Source organism: Pelophylax lessonae, assembly GCF_965119305.1.
Source record: "Pelophylax lessonae genome assembly, chromosome: 6".
Lineage (NCBI taxonomy): Eukaryota > Metazoa > Chordata > Amphibia > Anura > Ranidae > Pelophylax > Pelophylax lessonae.
The window spans coordinates 256,987,251-257,008,566 of record NC_138773.1 but is presented as its reverse complement, the minus strand read 5'-3'; positions in this window follow the sequence as shown (position 1 = coordinate 257,008,566).

Genomic DNA, 21,316 nt, shown 5'->3' with positions numbered 1-21,316 from the left:
GTGCTGCCTGTTCCATACCCCCCCTACTCCTCATCTAGCCTTTTAGGGGTACAAACAATAGTAATTGGGGCCTAGTGTGGTTGTGTACGTGTGATATACATACACTTTTTTTGGATCATATTTTCTATTCCGCTATTTAATCAAAAACCTTTAGGGATCAGTTAAATTGGGGGATAGTCTGTGTTGGTACGTGTGAGAGAGATCCACCTTTCCAAGTTGTTGGGGTTCATCTCATACTTCTGAAGGTTTGAGGGTGCTGCCTGTTCCATACTCCCCCTACTCCTCATCTAGCCTTTTAGGGGTACAAACAATAGTAATTGGGGCCTAGTGTGGTTGTGTACGTGTGATATACATACACTTTTTTTGGATCATATTTTCTATTCTGCTATTTAATCAAAAACCTTTGGGGATCAGTTAAATTGGGGGATAGTCTGTGTTGGTACGTGTGAGAGAGATCCACCTTTCCAAGTTGTTGGGGTTCATCTCATACTTCTGAAGGTTTGAGGGTGCTGCCTGTTCCATACTCCCCCTACTCCTAGCCTTTTAGGGGTACAAACAATAGTAATTGGGGCCTAGTGTGGTTGTGTACGTGTGATATACATACACTTTTTTTGGATCATATTTTCTATTCCGCTATTTAATCAAAAACCTTTGGGGATCAGTTAAATTGGGGGATAGTCTGTGTTGGTACGTGTGAGAGAGATCCACCTTTCCAAGTTGTTGGGGTTCATCTCATACTTCTGAAGGTTTGAGGGTGCTGCCTGTTCCATACCCCCCCTACTCCTCATCTAGCCTTTTAGGGGTACAAACAATAGTAATTGGGGCCTAGTGTGGTTGTGTACGTGTGATATACATACACTTTTTTTGGATCATATTTTCTATTCCGCTATTTAATCAAAAACCTTTGGGGATCAGTTAAATTGGGGGATAGTCTGTGTTGGTACGTGTGAGAGAGATCCACCTTTCCAAGTTGTTGGGGTTCATCTCATACTTCTGAAGGTTTGAGGGTGCTGCCTGTTCCATACTCCCCCTACTCCTCATCTAGCCTTTTAGGGGTACAAACAATAGTAATTGGGGCCCAGTGTGGTTGTGTACGTGTGATATACATACACTTTTTTTGGATCATATTTTCTATTCCGCTATTTAATCAAAAACCTTTGGGGATCAGTTAAATTGGGGGATAGTCTGTGTTGGTACGTGTGAGAGAGATCCACCTTTCCAAGTTGTTGGGGTTCATCTCATATTTCTGAAGGTTTGAGGGTGCTGCCTGTTCCATACCCCCCCTACTCCTCATCTAGCCTTTTAGGGGTACAAACAATAGTAATTGGGGCCTAGTGTGGTTGTGTACGTGTGATATACATACACTTTTTTTGGATCATATTTTCTATTCCGCTATTTAATCAAAAACCTTTGGGGATCAGTTAAATTGGGGGATAGTCTGTGTTGGTACGTGTGAGAGAGATCCACCTTTCCAAGTTGTTGGGGTTCATCTCATACTTCTGAAGGTTTGAGGGTGCTGCCTGTTCCATACTCCTCCTCCTACTGCTCAACCATCCTTTTAGGGGTACAAACAATAGTAGTTGGGGCCTAGTGTGGTGGTGTACGTGCGAGATACATACACTTTCTTTTTGATCATATTTTCTATTCCGCTATTCAATTAAAACCTTTGGGGATCAATTCAATTGCGAGATAGTCTGTGTCGGTACGTGTGAGATCCACCTTTCCAAGTTGTTGGGGTTCATCTCATACTTCTGAAGATTTGAGGGTGCTGCCTGTTCCATACTCCTGCTCCTACTGCTCAACCATCCTTTTAGGGGTACAAACAATAGTAATTGGGGCCTAGTGTGGTTGTGTACGTGCGAGATACATAGACTTTTTTTGATCATATTTCCTATTCCGCTATTCAATAAAAACCTTTGAGGATCAATTGAATTGCGGGATAGTCTGTGTCGGTACGTGTGAGATCCACCTTTCCAAGTTTTTGGGGTTCATCTCATACTTCTGAAGATTTGAGGGTGCTGCCTGTTCCATACTCCTCCTCCTACTCCTCATCCATCCTTTTAGGGGTACAAACAATAGTAATTGGGGCCTAGTGTGGTTGTGTACGTGCGAGATACATACACTTTTTTTGATCATATTTCCTATTCCGCTATTCAATAAAAACCTTTGAGGATCAATTGAATTGCGGGATAGTCTGTGTCGGTACGTGTGAGATCCACCTTTCCAAGTTTTTGGGGTTCATCTCATACTTCTGAAGATTTGAGGGTGCTGTCTGTTCCATACTCCTCCTACTCCTCATCCATCCTTTTAGGGGTAGAAACAATAGTAATTGGGGCCTAGTGTGGTTTTGTACGTGCGAGATACATACACTTTTTTGGATCATATTTCCTATTCCGCTATTCAATAAAAACCTTTCTAGGGCAAGATCTTAAATTACAGAAATATGAGGAGACCGTCAAATAAGGGCCGTGGCCTGGGTCGTGGTGCTGCTGGTAGAGCTCCTGTTGCAAGGAGAGGACGTGGTCGATCTGTGCCAGCTACACGCACAAGTGAAACACCTTCCTCAAGTGTGAGTAGGCGACAGAACCTGCATCAGTATTTGGTAGGGCATCAAACGCCCCTAGAAGTGATGAGGCCAGAACAAGTTGAGGCGATAGTAGATTGGTTTGCTGCTGACAGTGCCTCCAGTTCCTTCACATTGTCTCCCACCCAGTCTACTGCAGAAAGGTCAGAGTTGGCACCTGCAGCCAATGTCCAACCATCTTTCACCTCACCCCCTTGCAAATCAGGCCAGCAGTCTGAGCCCCAAGCCATACAGCAGTCTCTTATTCTTTTTGAGGACTCTGTCAGCAGGGTTTCCCAGGGCCATCCACCTAGCCCTGCCCCAGAAGTGGAAGAGATTGAGTGCAGCGATGCCCAACCACTTATTTCTCAAGATGAGTACATGCAAGGATCATCGCAGCACGTCTCCGATGATGACGAAACGCAGGTGCCAACTGCTGCGGCGTTCAGCATTGTGGAGACCGACAAGGAGGGCAGGGGTGAAGACTGGGTGGAAGATGATGTGGAGGACGATGAGGTCCTCGACCCCACATGGAATGAACGTCATGCAGGTGACCTGAGTAGTTTGGAGGAAGAGGCGGTGGTCGCACAGAGCCACCAGCACAGCAGAAGAGGGAGCAGGGTGCAGAAGCGGAGCGGCCGTGCCCTAGACACTACGCCCGCTACTGCCCAACGCAGCAAGGGAACGAGCGCACCAAAGTCAGCTCAAAGGAGTTCTCTAGCGTGGAAGTTCTTTAGAAAATGTGCTGATGACAGGACACGAGTGGTTTGCACCCTGTGCAATCAGAGCTTGAAGCGAGGCATAAACCTTCTCAACCTGAGCACAACCTGCATGATCAGGCATCTAAGTGCAAAGCACGAGCTGCAGTGGAGTACACACCTTCAAAACCAAGAAACGTCTCTGGCTCATCCTGCTTCCTCTTCTGCTGCAGTCTCGGCCGCTCCAGCCACATCTGTAGTGATACCGGCACCTGCCACCCCGCAAACAGACGATCTGTCAGCAACACCACCACCTGGGTCACCAACAACCATCTCCACAATGTCCCGTGGAAGCGTTCAGCTTTCCATCTCCCAAACACTTGAGAGGAAGAGGAAGTACCCCCCTACCCACCCGCGATCCCTGGCCCTGAATGCCAGCATTTCAAAATTATTGGCCTTTGAAATGCTGTCATTCCGTCTGGTGGAGACGCACAGTTTTAAAAACCTTATGTCGGTGGCTGTCCCACAGTACGTCGTGCCCAGCCGCCACTACTTTTCCAGGCAAGCCATCCCTTCCCTGCACAACCAAGTGGGGGAAAATATCAGGTGTGCACTGCGCAACGCCATCTGTGCCAAGGTCCACCTAACTACGGATACGTGGACCAGTAAGCACGGTCAGGGGCGTTATATCTCCCTAACGGCACACTGGGTAAATGCAGTGGCGGATGGGCCTGAGGCGGATAGCAATTTGGCGCATGTCCTTCCACCACCGAGGATTGCAGGGCGCTTCAGTTTGCCTCCTGTTCCTAACTCCTCCTACTCCGCTTCCTCATCCTCTACCGCCTCCTCATCCGGACAGCGTAACACCTTCACCACCAACTTCAGCACGGCCAGGGGTAAACGACAGCAGGCAGTTTTACAACTTGCCTGTTTGGGGGACAAACCACACACCGCGCAGGAGTTGTGGAGGAGCATGGAACAGCAGACAAATGAGTGGTTGCTGCCAGCGAGCCTCAAGCCCGGCCTGGTGGTGTGCGATAACGGGCGAAATCTCATAGCAGCTCTGGGCCTAGCCGGTTTGACGCACATCCCTTGCCTGGCGCATGTGCTGAATTTGGTGGTGCAGAGGTTCCTTAAAAACTACCCCGATATGTCAGAGCTGCTGCAGAAAGTGCGGGCCGTTTGTGCGCACTTTCGGCGTTCTCACCCTGCTGCTGCTCGCCTGGCAGCGCTGCAGCGTAACTTCGGCCTTCCCGCTCACCGCCTCATATGTGACGTGCCCACAAGGTGGAACTCCACCTTGCACATGCTGGAAAGACTGTGCGAGCAGCAGCAGGCCATAGTGGAGTTTCAGCTGCAGCACGCACGCGTGAGTCGCTCTGCGGAACAGCACCACTTCACCACCAATAACTGGGCCTCCATGCGAGACCTGTGTGCCTTGTTGCGCTGTTTTGAGTACTCCACCAACATGGCCAGTGGCAATGACGCCGTTCTCAGCTTAACTATCCCACTTCTATGCCTCCTTGAAAAAACAATTCGGGCGATGATGGAAGAGGATGTGGCACAGGATGAGGAGGAGGAGGAGGATGAAGAGGTAACATTTCCAAGGCTTTCAGGGCAGTCATTCGCAAGGGGCTCCGAGGGTGGGTTCCTGCACACGCAAACGCCAGGGACGCAATTGTCCAGCAGGGGCACAGTTCTGGAGGATGAGGAGGATGAGGAGGAGGAGGAGCTGGAGGAGGAGATGGAACCATGTTCACAGCAGGGTGGCACCCAGGCCAGCTCATGGCCATCACTGGTGCGTGGCTGGGGGGATACAGAGGACACGGACGATACACCTCCCACAGAGGACAGCCTTTCGTCGCCTCTGGGCAGCCTGGCACACATGAGCGATTACATGCTGCAGTGTCTCCACAACGACCGCCGAGTTGCCCACATTCTAACTTGTGCTGATTACTGGGTGGCCACGCTGCTGGATCCCCGTTACAAGGACAACGTACCGTCCTTAATTCACTCACTGGAGCGCGATCGCAAGATGCGCGAGTACAAGCGCACGCTGGTAGACGCCATGCTGCTGGCATTCCCATCTGACAGCGGGGCCACAGTGGAAGCACAAGGCAGAGGAGGAGGAGGAGGAGGTCGCCAACGCAACCAGGGCACCGCCAGCACCTCAGAAGGCAGGGTTAGCATGGCCGAAATGTGGAAAAGCTTTGTCAGCACGCCACAACAAACAGCAGCACCAGCAGCTCAGATGGAACGTCTTAGCAGGAGGCAGCATTTTACCAACATGGTGGAGCAGTATGTGTGCACACGCCTACATGTAGTGAATGACGGGTCTGCCCCCTTCAACTTCTGGGTCTCCAAATTGGGCACATGGCCTGAGCTTGCCCTTTACGCCTTGGAGGTGCTGGCGTGCCCTGCAGCCAGTGTATTATCTGAACGGGTATTTAGCACGGCTGGGGGCGTTATAACAGACAAGCGCAGCCGCCTGTCCAGAGACAATGTGGACAAGCTCACGTTCATTAAAATGAACCAGGCATGGATCCCACGGGACTTTTCCGTACCTTATGCAGAATAGCAATGGATACCGACCTTACCCACCCATTGTTCCATTTTTGCTCTTTCTCACTCTTTTGGGGTGTACCCTCATTTAAAATTTGTGAAAAGAAGCAGTGTTGGCTACCTCGTCCTCCTCCTCAGGGCCAGATTAATGTAGGGGCTATTGGAGCTGCAGCTCCAGGCCCCTACCTTTTATATAGGCCCCGGGTTGGCCATATTCACTGTTACCGCTCTTCTGTCACTTGTAAACACAGAAGTCTGGCTTCTATGCTCGCTTCCCCAGGCAGCACCCTCAGAACCTCCCCACACAGCGTGAAGGCCGGACAAGGAGGGACAGTTGGCGATGCATGGATGTGTTTATGGGCTTCAGAGACAGCATCCCATGTTGAATTAGGCATGCATGGCTGCACCCTTCCTCCTCTGGGTGCATGGCAAGGCACGGCCCTTAAGGCCCTTCAAAATCCTCAGCACCAAGCCCATGATGCTGTTAATCCGGCCCTGGTCCTCCTCCACCGCCGCTTCCACCTACACCGCCCATAGGTGTGCGCAGCCTATTGCATTAAGGTGTGCACCCCAAAGTTGAAATACACATGCATGTGTTTGCCAGCAGGGAGAGTAATGTATCGGGGCCATGTACCTGTAGGCAAGGAGAAATAGAGCAGAGCAGGTCCCAGGGAGATCTTTCCCATCTCCTCACTGGCAATGCTATGTGCCCTAGGTGATTAGGGTGTGCCCAGGCACACCCAGCACACCCTGTGCGCACGCCTATGTCACCGCCACATCCACCACCACCTCAACCTCCCTCCTACTCCATATGGGCCTCGTCCTTCAGAGATGAAGAAGAACATTGTTTTATTTTTCTGTTTTTTTTTGTTGTTTTAAGTTATTTCCCTATCCACATTTGTTTGCAGAGCACTTGCCATGCTCTTAATTACGTTTTGCTGCCATTTGCAGCACTCTAGCCCTTTCCTTTGGTGTTTTAGAGCCATTTTAGTGCCTTAAAGTTCGGGTCCCCATTGACTTCAATGGGGTTCGGTGTCCGGGAAAAGTTCGGTAAAAGTCCGGGACACGGACCCGGACTTTTTTTTAAAGTTCGGCCGAACCCGTCGAACACGGACATCTAGGTGTCCGCTCAACCCTAGTTGTAAGCTCTAACGAGCAGGGCCCTCTGATTCCTACTGTATTAAAGTGTATTGTATTTGTACTGTCTACCCTCAAGTTGTAAAGCGCTGCGTAAACTGTCGGCGCTATATAAATACTTAATAATAATAATGTAATAAAGATAGTAGATAATGTTATGCTAATGCAAAACACTAAGGGGCCACCAAGGGGCCCATACTTACAAATCTGGTAAAAGAAATTGCATGCTTATGATCTATTGCCTGCCGCTGGGAATGTCTATCCCGGGAGCTGTGGGCCTGGGATCCCCGAGGGCCCGGCAGGACAAACAGGGCCAAACACAAGCACAGACCAGCATGGAGTGGCATCCACGGTGATGGCTAAAGGAGACATATCTATGCATCAGACTCATCTAAATTATATGCAAATAGTAATATCAGCAATCAGTACAAGGAGTATAATACTGTGCAGTAAGTAGGGGAATCAACTGATAACACTGAGAGTAACAAAACAAGAAGCAAGCCAAATGGCTCCAGAGGCCTCAAAAAGTAAAGGATGGTGAGAAGAGGTGAGTAGAAGTGACCTACCTAACTGGGAATATGTAGCAACAATGTACTATATTGTGCAAATAAAGTAAAATAAGCAAGACTCCCTAAGTGCATAGGATATGACATATGATGTAAGGGTAAAGGAGAGTAGGAGAGAGAGTGAGGATAAAATGAAAACCTAGTGCATGTGATAAGGAAGAAAGAAAAAGGAGAATACATAGCCACCAAAATCACCAGTCTGAAAGACAAAAATGTGGATGAATATGACCTACCATATTGAAGCAATGCTCTGGCACAAAGTTGCATGCATCATCACCAAACATTGTGGAGCCACTGAAGGCAAGTGCAGGGCTGGGCTCTCTTATCTGTACCTGTAACAAGCCCCCTTGGACCCCTCCCAACTTTAGGTGGGTGCGGCTGGCTGGGGAAAGGAGATTCCTAGCAATGGCCGCCAACATGCAGGGAGGACAGCACTGAGCACACATCCAACCATACCAGGGTGCGACATGGCCGCATGGACTGGTGCGATGATATCATGGCAGGAATGCCGGTGTCCTACGCTGAGTCCCCCACATGACGCTGATGCTCTCGCAGGCACCATCCGCCCATTGGGATGGGCAGGCAGGGAACGCAAGAATAAAAAAGCATCACAGCTTCCGGGGCAGAGACCCAAATTGAAACACAGGGAAAAGAGCATGGGATAATTGGTTGAAAAGTTCCCATCGTATAACAGTATAGCCATAATGGCACAAAGTAGAAAAATGCAAAAAAAAATATGTATGTAGGGCCCAATGGGTGCAGCAAGCCACGAATGGGCAGCAGGTGTCTTCCACCTAATATACAGTACAATATTAAAATATTCCCCTTATGCCCCCCGTGACGCACCTCCATCCCTCAATAACATAGAAAGTTGCAAAGATTTGCCCTTGGGACTTTAAATGAGGTGCGACACGCCCAATGATACAATGTAAAAAGCAAGTTTATTGGAACATACAATGGGGCCATCTCCTGGGGTCAGTGTGTCCAATTCTCTGCTTCAGCTTGTATGAGAGCGTGAGGCTGTGAGCTGGTGTGCCAGCAGTTTTAACGAGGCATATTCTGAGGTGCTGGTCATCGAACGTATTGTAGTGTTGTGTAGCGTGCACCACGGAGTTACCAATATTTGCGGATAAGGGCGTGCTAATGTAGCATAATATGGTATTACCTTAGCACAATTCAGTTTCAGGTGCAGTGGAATTGAGTGTGTCTTTACCATTCATGTTCATAAGTGAAGTAATTCTCAGATTCCCTTTGGGTATTGTAAGATGAAGAGGATGTCCTATGCCATTGATCGCCTCAACGTTCAAACCTAATGAACAAAGCAAAATAAAATGGTCCACCGCAGGTTCTCAGTGCCACTTACAGGTCAGTTGTTGAAAGTCAGGTGTTCGAATCCGGGTTCAGGCCTCTTGACAAACTCTTCGGGGAGTAGAAGCCGACCCATGGCTACGATGAGGCAAGTCTGGGCGCCCCGCCCGGTCTTCTGGAGCATTGACGTTGTGCTTTCAGAGATGGGTTGTGAGAAACCGGACGCCAAGGCTCAGATGGGAAGTAGACTGCATACCAATCCAGCAGGTCAATCAGAGGCAAGTCGAGCTGTTCACAGAAGGCTTGCAAGTGTTCTGGGGTGCGTAGCAGTGCAGCCTCTAGTGGAGGCAGAGACAGAACGGAAATTTCCATCTCTATTGAATATTGCGTGAGCGTAGTGCCTCCAGCAGGGGGCGTAGCGTACGTCTATTCTGTAAGGAGATTTGAGAAAGGTCCTGGAACAGTTTAATCTCCGCACTAGGGATGCACCGAAATGAAAATTTTGGGCAAAAAACGAAAATGCAGGATGCCCTTGGCCGAAAACCAAAACCGAAAATGACTTTTTCCCCCAAATAATTTTAAAATAGATAGAACAGGGGCATACACCAAAACAGGCAGCGACGTACACCTGTCGCAGCCACCCTGTCACAGTATATGTACTGTGATGGGTTGGCAAGAGGTTAATTTAATTACCAATGGTATTTCTATTATGCAGCATGAGAGGGTTAATGTATTGCCACTGCTGGTCACTCATCTATTAGTGACCGACCAGTGGCAGTTAATTAACCCCTTTGTGCTGCATTAGTGCAACCAGTATCAATGTTAATTAACACTGGTTGCACTGATACTGGTTGCACTAATGCAGCACAAAGGGGTTAATTAACTGCCACTTGTCGCTCACTAATGCATCAGTGACCAGCAGTGACAATACATTAACCCCCTCATGCTGCATAATACTAATACCATTGGTAAGCTGCCTCAGCTATCCCTCCCCATCCCAACGATTCAATCTCCTTCTCTCACTCTGCTTAGTGCTCCTCCGGTGTCCTTCATTCAAAAAAGTGTGCAAAGTGTCCCAGTTGAACCTAGTTGAGCCAGAGGAGTATCCCACTCATTCCCTTCTCCCATCCCCATTATCAAATAAACAAAACAAACCAAAGATGCCAGAATGGTCATTGTCTCTAATCTCACACTTGGGTATTCAGCCTAAATGGGCTGAAGGTGTCACCGGTAACAATGGCAGACCCACATCAGGCCCAATGCCTGGAAAACCTACTACATTTATATATATATATAGATATATATATATCTATATATCTATATATAGATATATATATATATATATATCTATATATAGATATATATATATATATATATATATCTATATATATATGTTTGTGTGTGAAAATTAGGAGTGCACCCCTGGTTTTGACCGTGGTATCTTATGTGCCCCCCCCCCCCCTATTTATTGTTCCTAGAGTCGCCAATGATGCCAACGCTGCAGAACTCCTCCCACCATCACTAGCATTATCCAGCTATCCAGCAGAGGAGGAATGGTGGTGAGGATTGGAGACTCCAATTGCAGCTATAAGGTAGCAAAATAATAATTTAGTTTATGTTTATTACTATGTGTAACTTTCAGGTATTTATATGAGAATTTACTAAAATGTGTTTGTTGCCTTTAGTTGTACTCATGTAACCACTCAAGTGGTTAAGTGTACATGTTCAGTTGAAAGAGAGTTACCTTACAGTGACACAAAACTCTGGTTTAAAAAAATCTGTTCAAGTATGTTTTCCTAACTCAAACAGTTCCTTCTGGTGCTCTCAGCCATGGGCAATATTAGGGGGGTGCTTTGGTATGCTGAAGCAATCCCAAAAATTCTACCAGCATACCCTCTCCATCAATACATAGTTAGAATCCAACATTTCTGATATGTATCAGAATGTTACCAATCCTTAACCACTTCAATACAGTGCAGTTTCACCCCCTTCCTGCCCAGGCCAATTTTCAGCTTTCAGTGCTGTCACACTTTGAATGACAATTGTGCGGTCAGGCTACACTGTAGCCATATGAAATTTTTATAATTTTGTTCACACAAATATAGCCTTCTTTTGGTGGTATTTAATCACCGCTGGGTTTTTTATTTCTTACAAAAAAAAGAAAAAAGACAGAAAATTAAAAAAAAAGGAAAGTTTTTCTTATTTTCTGTGAGTAAATTTTGAAAATAAGTAATTTTCCTTCTTCATTGATGTGCGCTGATGAGGCGGCACTGATGGTCACTGATGAGGTGGCACTTATGGGCACTGATGAGGTGGCACTTATGGGCACTGATGAGGTGGCACTGATGAGGAGGTACTAATATGCCACACTGATAGGTGACACTGATAGGCCGCACTGATGAGAACTGATAGGGGGCACTGATGGGCACTGAGAGGTGGCACTGATGGGAACTGATAGGCAGCACTTACAGGCAGCACTGATGGGCACTAACGGGCGGCACTGATGGGAACTGATGGGCAGCGCTGATGGGAACTGACAGGTGGCACTAATGAGCACTGATGGCAGCACAGATGAGCAGGCACTGACTGGCAGCACTATGGACACTGGTTGTGGGCACTGATGGTGGGCACTGATGGTGGGCACTGATGGGCATTGCTTGGGGGGGGGGACTGTTTTTTACTTTACAGTAATCAGGGCACTGATGATCAGTGCCCTGATTACCTTTCTTAGGCTTCCCTTTGAGGAGGAGCAGTTGATCGGCTCTCCTTTCCACACACTCTGACAGTGTGAGATGAGGAGAGCCGATAAACGGCACTTCCTCATTTACAATCTTTACCAAGATCGGGGTCGCGCCTTATCCTAGCAACAGGGCACGGCCACGATCGCCGCACTGCGAACCCCCCGCGGGCATGCGAGCAAGGCTGTTCTGGTGCGCCGTCATATGATGGCGTCCCAGAACGTTCAGCGTCCCAGAACGAAAACCTTCTGTGTGCAGCACCCTCCGCCGTCATTTGACGGTGAGCGGGTGGCAACTAGTTAAAGTGGTTCTAAAGACTGAAGGTTTTATACCTTCATGCATTCTATACATGAAGGTAAAAAACCTTCAGCACCCCCCCCCCCCACATTCACACAGCTCCTCCAATCCTTTCCTGAGCCCCTCTGATACAGCAATGTTCACAATAGCCTCAGCTCTCATTGGCGTTAGCCCTCCAGCTGCCACTGCTGTCAATGCATAGAGCTACAGCTCAGGAGCGAGCATGCAGCGGTGCCCCCAGGGCAAGCAGCTTTCTCTGGGAGGCACTGTTCGAAAGGGAAGGAGCCAAGAGTGTCGGCGGGGGACCCGAAAAGAAAATGATCATGGCTGCTCTGTGGAAAACACTGCACAAAGTAGGTAAGTATAGCATGTTTTTTATAAAAAAAAAAAAAAAAAAACAAGCTTTAATATCAGTCTTTTGTCTTGTCTGACTGCAAAATGCATTTCTGACAGGGACTTTTTGTTGTCTCTGGAAGTATAGGAAGGATACAGTGGCTCTTGGCCGCTGTTTCCAATACTTTCTTTGTAGTTCTGGCTGCTGGGACTCTCTCAGGGCTGTTCAGATTGATATCCTCCTGACTAGAGGAGTGGAGCTGGAATTGTATGTGACCGGAAAGAGAAAAGAGTTGCTGTGGCAATGAATGAGGGAATAAAGGGTCTGAGGGGATTGGAGAGAAGCTGGCTGCTGGTTACCAGACTAATTGTACAGTATAGGTATTTATCTGAGGGTGTGTGTGTATATACAGTATGTATTATTCCAGGTTTTAGTAAAGTTTAAATAGTCAGTTTGGATCAAGCTGGTCCACACAAACGATTTAATCCCCTAACAGATGCAGCAACAGTGTGCGCTGTATAAAATGTATGTAGTCTCATCTACATACAATATACAGGGCTGGGTTCAGGCAGAGGGATGGGAACTTGTCTTGCTCCTGGAACAAAATCAAGTAGGCCTGAGTACTGATCAGTCATTCACAGGGAGCTTTGTATTCTTTGAATGAATACAAACCTTCCTCTGATTGGCTATGTTGGAGATCGTGAAGTCATCCTTCTGCCTCTGCCAATCAGAGGAAGCTTTGTATTCATTCATGGTGCATTACTGTTGGTTATTATTGTATTAAATTTAAGCTCTACACTGTGCTGGTGCACCATGGTATTCCCTTGTTTCCATTCCCAGCAGAAGCCTAGTGAGGGGAAACGCGTTGGCCAGGAGAGCGGCGCCGTCACATCACATAGCACAGTCTGCACTGCAGGCAGCCGCGCCGGCTATAAGAACATCGTATATACCCAGTTCATTCATGTAAGTGCAAGTCTTGAATAAAGTTACCCTTTTAAATGAGGAAAATGCACTATTAGCATTTCTTTTTGATTTTCGGAATCCCCTCTGGGAGGTTTTATCCCCTGGATGTTGAAGCAGGAATCAAAGGAGTGTATGCAATCATTGATGCTTAATTGTCGGCATATCCAGGGACTAACATCTAGGAGAGACAAGATGGGATGTACAGTTCAGAGCCTACCTACATTTTATATCTGGTAAGAAGCCACTTTACACAGTCTGTGTTACACACGAGGTGTCATATTAAGGAAGGGAGCCTTCCTTTTATCTATTTGCATCTGGTAAGGAGCCACTTATCAGCAGGCATTCACCACAGTTCACAAGGAGTTGTCTGTTTGATTGAAGTCCGGAGTTGTCTGTTAGATTGCAGTTTGGCTTTCAGTATCTGGTAAGAAGATACCCTAAAATTTCATTGATGCACTACTGCACCCTAATTTACATATATTTTTATTATATTGCTTGGAGGTTTACCGTATTTATTAGAGTATAACGCACAACATTTTCTACCAAAAAAAGAAATCAAACTTTGGGTGCACGTTATAAACGAGGGCTGGGGTGGGGTGGCATTGTGAGTTCACACTGCGCCTTTTCCGGGCTGCAACCGCTCACTGTACGCGAGGGCGAAGAAAAAAAAAACGTCCCCTCGTCGCGTACAGTGGGCGGCCCGAACTGGGGGTGAGAATTCTTATTATCCGCTGTATGGTCGCCGCTTCATTTCCTCGCCTCGCCCACACATTACGGTAAGCATTGCTTTTGTACAATTCAGTGTTTTGCGTACCGTAATTCAGTGTTCTTCATATTTTAATTGATATACTGGTACCCGTTAGATGGCAACTCAGGGTATCAAGAGAAAACGTTCTGCATATGACGCTTCATTCAAGCTCAAAGTTGTTGACTTTAGTTGTCTTTAGTGTATCTGATGATGAATCTGACTTTGAAGCATTTTAAATAAATATTGTTACCGGTAATTTTATTCGGTTTTGTGTTTATACCAGTTTACGTTGTCAATAAATGATTTTTATCATGGCCGCACGTGTTCAACAACGTTTTTTTGTCAATTACAGTGCTTGGTGTGAAACAAAATTTTAAACCGATTTTTAATCGAAAATTAGGGGTGCGCACATTGCCAATTCTTATAACACCCAATTGTGTTTGTAGTAGACATTGTATATATTTTCCTGTGCAATTAGTTTTTATGTATTGACATACATACTGCACCTTAATTTGCATATATTTTTATTTATATTGCTTGCAGTTTATCAATTGTCGCATTGCTGAACATTTAATTGCAATTGGAGTACACACTGCATATCTTTTTTTATATTTTGTTGACACTTATTATTTATTGCAAAGATTTCTTTATTATAAGTATCAATTTTTTAATTGATTCACCTACCACAGGTAGTGTATTGTGTCCCTATGTTGTTTACAGTAAACACACCAGAATACGTAGAGCGCACTTTTATTTATTCCATTCATTCCCTTGTTTATCTATTACAACCGGACCCTCCAAAATGACCAGCAACCCCAGAAGGTACAATATACTCCACTCCAGGGCTGATTTAAAATGTAGGGATATTTTACACATATTTTAGCATTTCTCTCTGAAGAGTGACTGCGTTGAGAGGGCATTTGATATTGTATCCCCTCTTCACAGCCTGCTTTAACCCCTTGAACCCCACACTAGCACACCAAGCTTCATTGGACATTGTTGGGGAGCACCATCATCCAGTTGAATGGGCTGCACTGCCCACTGAATGCAACAGCAGGTGTAATTTTTGCTGCAATTGTACATGTAGTTCTCCACAATATGTAAATGATGGTTGCTGGGCTCATGTAGATGTTCTTCCTTCACATGCATGACTCAAAATGGCTTTCCCAGGATGCCCCTGTTTCCTAATTTTCAAAGTGAAGGATGATAGGAGGATAAAAACCTTGCAGGGGTCAAGATATTGATAAACAAGCCTATGCACCAATACGAGGTAGTGCACTTTGGCCACCGTCTAAAGCCCATGAAAAAGTCACCAGGCAAACAACAAAACATTATAAAAATCCTATATGCTGAGAAATGACACCCACACTGAGAAAAAAAAGTATCATGGCTACTACATGTACTATCTGTGTGGAGTTTCTCCTTTGGTTTGATTGAGTTTCCTCAAAGAGCAATAAGTTCCTTTCACTGTCCACAGACATGTTTTTGATTATTCTTATTATTGGTTATTTATTTTCATATTTCTATTAGCTGAACTTAATGGGCTTGTCGTTCTTTTTTAAATAATTGGAGAGTGCAGCTCTACTTTATAGCATCTCCTACTGGGTATAGTGCCACCTGCAGGAGTAGGTGACGATCTAAAGCAGAACAGTGTCCTCCAATGAACACAGAGGAAACAACTTTATGGTATTTTTTTTCAGACTAAGTATGTAGCTATGTAACATAATAGTAATTTCACTGGATTCAAGATTTATATATCTGCAGATTTGTACTAGAATTATTATACCCATAATGTGGATTTTCTTTAAGTATTTATCCAGTATTCTACTTGCAATATCTGATTTACATATAAAAAAAAAGGTGAACATCTCATCACTAATTCTTTTCTTCTAATCTTACAATGCATAAAAATACTTATCACTCAAAACACTCAATGGTTTCCCTTTAAATGACTTTTTAATATCCTTATTTTTGAAGTCACAAGGAACATTACTCCTTGCCATGCTCATAATACAACTTCTGCAATCAATAAAAAATGGCAGTATATTTGAATGACTGTCACTTGAATGTCTTGAGGTATTAACCAAAACACTTTACAGCTCATGTCTAAGAAAATATAGATATATTCTTGAAATGTTGGGTAAGCCATCAAGTTCATTTAGCATTTCCAAAATTCAGATAGCGGAAGAAGGAGAGATAAAATGACATTAAATGCAAACACTCTCTCAAATGCAGTCTTTTGCTGGCTCCGTTAATATGGATATTACAGTGGCAGTACTAAAGTATCCATCTGATGCACTCTATCCTGTTTTTGCAGTCCGAGACCTTTCTAAAAGTCCTTGGGGTTGATTTAACAAGGCAAATAGGGTTTTAATGTTTCAAGGAATATTTCACTTTGCAAAGAAATTTGCCCCAGAGCTTAGTGAATACAGTGATGTTTTACTTTGCAAAGAATATCCAATCGCGTGAAAGGAAATTTAAAAAAAAAAAACAAAAAGAGAAAAAAAAAAGTATTTTTGCTGGCACATGATTGGATGATGGAGCTTAACTTACAAAGTCAAACTTCCTTTGCAACATGCACAGCCTTGTGCACTGATCATTTTTAACCACTTGCTGGACATTTATGTATTTATGTATATATACCGGGACCATAGCTGCAGCTTTTAGCCATAACTCTGGTAATAAAAGTTGCAGTTGGCGATTCCCTACATCTTTAATATCTGATTTGCCTTAAGTCGCCCCCAATCAGGTAGCCTGGCATCCAATCTGGCAGTTCTGCAGGCTGATCATAGGCTGATCATCAACTCTTTGGTCTAGGAGACTGAAAGTGACAAGCTTTTGCCATTTCCAGTTAGGGCAGATGTAAACAGAGCCTTTTTGTTTTTTGTTTTTTTGTTTTTTTTAACCACTTTACCACTAGAGGATTTTGCTGTCTTACGTCTGAGCCACTTTTTGCGATTCAGCACTGTGTGACTTTAACTGACAATTGCGTGGTCGTGCGACGTCATACCCAAACGAAATGTACGTCCTTTTTTTCCCACAAACAGAGCTTTCTTTTGGTGGTATTTGATCACCTGTGCGATTTGTACTTTTCGCGCTATAAACAAAAAAAGAGCGTAAATTTTGAAAAAATAACAATATTTTTCACATTTTTTTATATGAAATTCCCCCCCCCCCAAAAAATGTAAAAATCAAATTTTTTTTAAATTTTTGGCCAATTTGTTTTATGCTACATATGTTTGGTAAAAAAAATCACAATAAGCGTATTTTGATTGGTTTGCGTAAAAGTTATTGTGTTTACTAACAAAGGGAAAGATTTATGTCATTTTTGGTGTTTTTTTTTTTAACGAGTAATGGCGGCGATCTGCGATTTTTTTTGCGGGACTGCGACATTGTGGGGACAGATCGGACCCCTGACTGACATTCTTGACACTTTTGGGGGTACCAATGACATTACTACAGTAATCAGTGCTATATATATACACTGTTACTGTAAAAATGACACTGGCAGGGAAGGGGTTAATTTTATTGGAGAGGGAGGGGTTAATGTATGCCTGGTGCTTACTAACGTGTGTGGGGGGAGGTGACTGTGTGACACAAGGACAGATCCAGGGTTCAGCTATGCTGAACCCTGCAATCTGACCCTGCCTGTCACTTAGGAGATCCGTCCGCTTGTGTTTACACAAGCAGGCGGATCTCCACACTCGATTCCCCGAGGATCAGGGAAGAGCAGCGGCAATCGCCGCTGCTCCTCCCCTGGCCCGACTCCTGCTGTGACTGAACACAGCGGGAGCGAGCCTCCGGCGGTGTGCGCGCGCGCCGCCGAGAAAGGGGATTGTCTGGCGGCGTAGGTCTACGTCGCCAGACGATAACCAACCACTTTGCCGCAGTAGTGCTCGAGTGAGCAGACGGCAAGTGGTTAAATTATATCAATGTGTTTTTATTATGTCATGCTTTCAAGGGTAGGGGAGAGATCTGGAATCTTAAAGCGGAGTTCCACCCTCAGAATCATTTTTTAAACAAAAATAGCCCATTAATATTAATACATCTCGCTTGACAAAAACGCTATTTGCATATTTATGAGTTGAACAGTGTATTTGTTTAGTGAAAATCTTACTTTTTAAATTGCTGCCTGTGCGTTGTCATCTTTACTAAGGGCATCTGAAGCCGCAGTGTAAGACTTAGTGACCTTCTTCCTGCTTGCTGTTCATTCTGGCTATCCAGAATGCAGCAGGTAATCCCGCACATGGGCAGTACTATGCTTTAGGCATAGTGCAGGTTGCTATAGAGACGTCGGCTGAGGAGGAAGTTGCCGCCCTCTATATCCCTTCCCCGCCTCCAGGAAGACACAAGTGCAGGAGACAGAGAGACAGAGTCAGACATAGACACACAATGCAAACTATTTTTTTTTTTTTTGTAAGGAAATACCGTTTTTCTTCTTTATTTATCCGCACTTGCGGGTCCTGCTGCCTATAGGAGCTTACGTCACTCTGCGATTCTCAAGGGCTCCTGAGATAGCGGCGTCATTTATCCCAGCAGCCCTTGCGAATCGCCTAATGACGAAATTTTGCGTTATTTCCGGACCGGTGTCCTGTGGAATAATGCATGCACATGACGGAACGGATTATTCTTATGGGAGATTCATACTGAGAAATGGCAGAAATATGATCTGATTACAGAACAGTCACACAGCTCTTATTGGGGCACATTAACCACTTTACCACCGGAGGATTTTGCTGTCTTCCGTCCAGGCCACTTTTTGCGATTCGGCGCTGTGCGACTTTAACTGACAATTGCGCGGTCGCGCAACGCCGTACCCAAACGAAATTTACGTCCTTTTTTTCCCACAAACAGAGCTTTCTTTTGGGGGTATTTGATCACCTGTGCGATTTTTACTTTTTGCGCTATAAACAAAAAAAGAGCGTTTATTTTGAAAAAATAACAATATTTTTAACATTTTTTTATATGAAATTCCCCCCAAAAAAGATGTAAAAATCAATTTTTTTTAAAATTTTTGGCCAATTTGTTTTCTGCTACCTATGTTTGGTAAAAAAAATCGCAATAAGCGTATTTTGATTGGTTTGCGCAAAAGTTATTGCGTTTACAAACTAAGGGAAAGATTTCTGTCATTTTTGGTGTTTTTTTTTTTTAACGCGTAATGGCGGTGATCTGCGATTTTTTTGCGGGACTGCGACATTGCGGCGGACAGATCGGACCCTTGACTGACATTTTTAAAACTTTTGGGGGTACCAGTGACATTACTGCAGTAATCAGTGCTATATATATGCACTGTTACTGTAAAAATGACACTGGCAGTGAAGGGGTTAATTTTATTGGAGAGGGAGGGGTTAATGTATGCCTAATGCTTACTGACGTGTTGGGGGGGAGGTGACTGTGTGACAGAAGGACAGATCGGATGTCCAGCTATGCTGAACAGTCCGATCTGTCACTCCCTGTCACTATGGAGATCCGCCCGCTGTGTTTACACACAGCGGGCGGATCTCCAGACTCGATCCCCGACGATCGGGTAAGAGCAGCGGCGATCGCCGCTGCTCCTCCCCTGGCCCGACTCCCGCTGTGAATGAAAACAGCGGGAGCGCGCCTCCGGCGGCGCGCGAGCGCCGCCTACAGGGGGAGGAGTCCAGCGACGTAGGTCTACGTCGCTGGACGGGAACGAGCCACTGTGCCGCAGTAGCAGCACAGTGGCCGGTGGTCAAGTGGTTAAAGAGGCACTCTCACTGCACGGGGACACTGATGTAAAGGAGAACTCTCATGGGGACACGGATGTAATATATGAATATCAAAGGGGAACGCTGACTGGAATATTAAAGGGGTACTCTAACTGGAACATTAAAGGGGAACTCTGACCGGAATAAGAAAGGGGAACTCTGACTAAAATATTATAGGGGAACTCTGACTGGAATATTAAAGGGGAGCTCTGACCGGAATATTAAAGGGGAACTCTAACTGGAATATTAAAGGGGAACTCTGACCGGAATAATAAAGGGAATCGCTGACCGGAATATTAAAGGGGAACTCTGACCGGGACACATAAAGGGGTACTCTGACTGGGACACTGGATGTAAAGGAGGACTCTGGCGGGGACACTAAATGTAAAGGGGCACTCTGATGGGGACATGGATGTAAAGGAGGACTCTGACGGGGACACACTAGATATAAAGGAGCACTCTGATGTTCCAGTCAGCGTTCCCCTTTAATGTTCCAGTCAGCGTTCCCCTTTAATGTTCCAGTCAGAGTTCCCCTTTAATGTTCCAGTCAGAGTTCCCCTTTACTGTTCCAGTCAGAGTTCCCCTTTAATATTCATATATTACATCCGTGTCCCCATGAGAGTTCTCTTTTACATCAGTGTCCCCGTGCAGTGAGAGTGCCTCTTTAATGTGCCCCGAGCTGTGTGTATGTTCTGTAATCAGATAATATTCCTGCCATTTGTCAGTATGAATCTCACATAATCTGACATTAGCTTCTGTCCCCTCTGCTCTCTGTCTATCCTCGGATAATGCATCCAACAAACTGCCCCGCCCCGCCCGCCCTGCCTCCTCTCAGTGAGCTCTACGGGATGTAATGCTTTCAGTCACTGAGAGGAGGCGGGGCGGAGCATGGACTGAATGCAATACATACCTGAAAACTGGAAATAACACAAGATTTCGTCACTAGGCAAATTGCAAGGGTTGCTGGGATACATGTCCCAGGAGCCCTTGTGAATCGCCGAGTGACGTAATTGCCGAAAGCAGCAGGACCCAGAAGTGCAGATTAATAAAGAAGATTAAAGGTATTTCCTTTAAAAAAATAATTGTTTACATTGCCAAAAGCATATTTGAAGGGGATTACATACATCTCAACTTGTAAAAATGGGTGGAACTCCACTTTAAAGTCCCCAGATATCTTCATAAAAAGTACCTGTCACTGCTTACTGCGTCATCAATAAAAAAGTAAAGGAACTGTAAAAATAAAAAATAAAAATGTAATAAAAAAAATAATAATTCAAGTGCCTTTTCCCCCCATGCTCGTGTGCATTTGTTCAAAGCACACATGTGAGGTATCTCTGCAAATGTTATTTATAGAGAGCAATAAGTTTAGCTCTAGACCCCCCTAACACTAAACTGGTAACCTGTAAAAATGAGTGTTGCCTATGGATATTTTTAGGTATCGTAGTTTGTCGCCATTCCACCAGCATGCACAATTTTAAACTGTGACTTATTAGGTAGCTATTTACTCGGTGTAACATCATAGTTTACATGTTACCATAAAATTGGGTTATATATTGTGGTTTTTTTTTGCATTAAAGTCTCTTAAAGTGTATTTTTACCAAAAAAACTGTATTTGTGATTTTTTCCCTTGGACCTCTGCTAATATATATATATATATATATATATATATATAT